Here is a 4631-nt window from a genome sequence, read left to right as displayed (position 1 = left end):
GGTAACTGCTGTAAGAGTATTTAATGTAAAGAGAATTCTTATTCTCTAACCTTTCATTTATGAGAGGGGAAAAAAATAATTAACAAAAAAATCACTGATACAGCTTCCCTCGCAGTGACTGATAGTAAAATGACAGCTCTTACTGTAAATCTAAATTCTGATCACCAGAAGATCTTATGAGCCTCTTTGCTTAGCTCAAGCGTCATGCATATTTGACTTATCTCATTAACTTTTGCTTATCTAAACTATATTTTTTTCTTTCAGCTCAGAGCATTTCTCTTACACTGCTGTTTTAGTGCCTTTTATAAACAACTTCTACCTTTCACTCRATGCTTCATTTCATTTATAGGTGCAATTACTGTTATACATGATAATATCTTTAACTTTCCTAGCATACCCAATAGGACCTCCAAGTGCTTTATAGCTAATTTATCTTGGGAGTTAGATACTAGAATCCCTTTCTAGAAGCAGCAGCAACACAGAAATTTGGGTTATAAAGGAACTCTGAAGCAGACCAGTCTATAGATTAGTGTTTAACCAGTATCATTTGTCCTTGTTAATGTTGTATAACGTATCTGAATTCTTTTTTATCATCAACACTTTGTAACAAATACAATACTTAACACTGAATTTGGTAGGCAGGTAGGTGGGGGTGGGAAAAAAGAGATAGCTCAGTTTTAAATAGAACCATATGCACCTCTTTCATCATTAGAATAAATTTTCAGAGAGGTGAAGAGAGGGTTAGCTGCATGACTCTCGTTAATGTTAACTTTATTTCAGTAATGAGGTGACAGTACAATCACTGGAGCTAACATAATCACAGTGAAGAGACAAAAGTATGATGCAGTAAATACTGCTGGAGATGACACTGACAACGCTGATAGGTTGTACTGAGGATAGAAAAATAGGTGTCAGTGGCAAAATAATGCAGTGAGGGTAAAGATCCTGCCTTAGGATATAGTAGTAAAGCTTAAAACTGACAGGAACATGCTGCACTGATGTGGATGAGGGCAAAGACACTGATCAAAGTACTGTCCTGAGCTACTGAGCACCCAGTATTCAGCTTTGCTAGTTTCCAGCAAACCCTGAGGAAGCAGGGGGCTAACAGTACTGTGCCCTTAAAACTAATTAAGGAAAGATAAAGAGGATTAACATAGTAGCAAAAAACGGATGTTGACATTAAAGAAAACAGCAGGTTTAGAAATCAAAACCTATTGGTGACAGCCCCAGAAGACAATGCCAGTAATATACTGGATCAGAAAGACCTTATACAATGAAAAGCGTGAGAGCCGTGTCATTGCATGCCATTACTTTAGCTAATAGAATGATCTGAAGAGAACAAGGCTTGGAAGAATTTTAAAGTAATTATCAAACCTGTTAGCACCCATTTTCCTCTGCACAACACACAAACAAAAGAAAAGCAGACAAAGCTATTATGGGAAACTCACAGGAAGAAAARGTGAGAAGATGGAAAATGAGTTGGGTAACCTTGCAAATGTAAAAATAGTAATTACACTTTTTTATTAGAAAATCGGTATATAAGGATGTTTATTTAGCCTTGCACTGAAAATACATGCAGCTACATAAACACTATCAAATATACAGTGCATAATCATCCATATCTAAACACAACTAGGAAAGAAGCAGCAGTGTAAACRCAATGTATGCACCCACTCTATACAACTCTTGCACTATTCAATACCTCTGTAAGCTCAGTATAACTYTACCTAGATGACATAAGGCTTTTTTTAATCACGTTAAACTGATTCATTTTAAGTTGTTTGTACCGAGTTGATGATTTTAACTTTATAGATACAAATGAAGTGTATTTATAATGACACGAACAAGATGTGTCCTTTTCACTTGGTCTCAGAATCTTATTGACCCTTTGAAGACAGGAGCAGAATTGTTCCTAGATTGCTGGCGCTCAGCACCAGAGCTAGATGGTAAGCCCTCTCCTTTTTGTATTCTTAAGACAAAACCGTAATCAGTTTTGCCATTTTGGTCTGCCGCATTGCCACTTTTACTGCAGATACTCAACCACAGCAAGAAGAGCCCTGATCAATATATCTTTGTTGCATAGCCCTGAATTAACTACATCTCACTTGCTGTTGACAGCGACACAGATCACACGCAGCTGCTGCTTCCACTATGAGAAACATGAATTCTGGAAAGCATATTCATTATCTGGTTGTTAAAAGCAACAGAGCATGCAAGCCTCACCCTGCCTGGGTTACCTGAGAAATCAGCATCTCTGTTTTATTAAGTGACTGCCAGCTTGTCACCTTCTCACTCTAACCTTGATGTGGTAGGACCATGACAAATGCATATAGTGTAACATCAAAAAACATTTCATTGATATTCACAAATAGATGGCTTAATTTGTTTTAATAGCCTGGCCMCTTGCAGTTTCCACTGCAAACCCTGGTTTTGAGGAAAGAATATATTGGCTCTTTAAATGGAATCTACCTGAAAGCTAACTGGCAAGAAGCCAGTGAGTATCCTGATAAGGTCCAAAACTCTCAGTCTTTACTCAGCTTAAAGCACAAAATTCCAACAGAATCCCCCTTTYGAGTTGCAGGAATCGAGTCAGAAAAAAAAGTAACTTCATAAAAATTACAACTCCTTTACAAATCTTGCACATATGAATATTACTTGTCTATTAAAAATATATAAATTAATTTCTATTTGCTGTACAGAACAAACAAAGGCCTATAGGGTGAAGTTAAAWTTTTATTTCTCTCATACTGCAAAAATAATGGAGCTCTCACTGTTGCCAACTCCTACATTTTTTTTTTTTTTTATGAGCCTCCTATTTGTTGCTTTGCTTTCAGTTGCAGCTGCTGGAGTAACCTCACAACACAGAAAACTCATTTTTTACATAAGAAAGAAAAATTAGGCTTTTAGGGCTGTAGAGAGAAACTCAGAGCTCTGAAACTCTGGTATTCCAACTTCAAAAGGTAAATAAAATTTCTCATTTATTTTTTAATTGATTATGGTGTTGGCAATGGGCCTGCCTTGTGATAAAAATGCTTGRGGTTAGAACTTTCAGCATTCCCCAYTGCTCTTCTGGTTCATATATTATCAGTAAATCATCTCACTTTCAACTGCACAGCTTTTATAAAGAGGAATATGCATGATTCAGACAGAGCACAGCTTGATTTTGCTAACTAGGACGCCAGGAAAAAAAGCATGCTGAGCACTGGGAACTGGTCTTCCCAGGTATCGCTAAGCAAAGAAAGAGATCATTGTTTACGTATTTTGGTAGAATTACATTTCAGTACAGAGCTGGTCTTCTGCAGTGTGAGATAAACGTACACAACTGCAACTCATCTGCGCTCATTTTGAGATAACTGAAAATTCTGAAGTGACTACTCAAAAAAAACGTAATATTAATGCTGGTGGCCTTTTGTCATTACAAAAAGAAGAACTAAATATAAACCTTTCATGGTAAAAAATTGAGACTAATAGCACGCATGCTTTTCTTTTTGTAACTCTTACTTCTTCCATAAGCAAGCCTCCTGTGCTGTTGGCAGTAAGCTATCTTAACTAGAACAAACTCTTCCTCCAGTGACTTGAGTTTTCAGTAACTTTTGAACAGATTTGGAACGCTAGTTGCTGAAAAAGTAACTGTATGCTTATTGAAGCAAATCCTATACATTTGGCACATTTGGTTTGAGTAGTGAGATCCTGGTCTGAGGTCTGAGTTTCCAGGGACAAATGCAACAAAACAGTAAAACTGCCTTGCCAGCAGCACAGGTGTCTGGGAGAGTATCAGTTCTCTCCTGAAACTCTGGTTAAATATTGATATGCCTTTTAACATGCACTGCAATCACGACRGTATGAAATTCTGCATAAAGAGTGCAAGCAAAGGTGGAATGTGACAGCCCGCTGAAAACTACATCTAGCAYCAGATTAAAATCAGGGTGAAGGGAAATTGAAAAGGCAGCAAAAGAAAGCGTCATTCTCTGCTGTCTCAAAAGCAAGGGCCRGGGGCAGAGGGTGCCATGCTATCTTTCTTTACTGGGTAAAGCAGCTTTCCTCAAAGAATGAGAATTCCTGCTGTCCTCTTTCAACCTGCTGTAATTGCTGCCAACGCAGATCCAAGACAAAGCAGGAGAATGAWAAATAAATAAATAAATAAGCAAACAAACAAATACCTAAGGGAAAAGAAAAAAATCAGAGAAACCAGAGCAGTCAGTGAGTCAAGGGAACAAACCAAGTGCAGGTTTAACAGTGGAAAAAAGGTTTAGTGGGAAAAGGGAGGCAGATTAGCCAGCTCCGCAGGGCCTGCACCGCCCTGCTGTCCCTGAAACATCTGCGGTCTCTGAGCACAAGGGACACAGCCGGGCAGYGGGCGCTTTAACACTTAATTACTTGCTACAAAATGGGTTTGTACGCATTTTAACCACAAAAAAAATTAAATTAAATTAAATTAAGTTAAATTCCCGCAGCGGACTAGYTCAGCCGGAGTCACTCAGGGGAAGCCAACACACGAGCGGCAATAACGCCGAAACAAAATGGCGCGCGGGCGCCGCCTCGGGGCGCGCCGGGGCCTCGAAGCGCCGAGGCCGCACGCTCCTACCTTGCTTCCCCGCCGCGAGCCGGCGGCGCGGCGGGAGGCAGCGCTC

Source organism: Rhea americana, unplaced genomic scaffold (assembly GCF_003343005.1).
Source record: "Rhea americana isolate MKP2758 unplaced genomic scaffold, rheAme1 scaffold_128, whole genome shotgun sequence".
NCBI classification, from domain to species: Eukaryota; Metazoa; Chordata; class Aves; order Rheiformes; family Rheidae; genus Rhea; species Rhea americana.
This window is presented reverse-complemented; position numbering follows the sequence as displayed.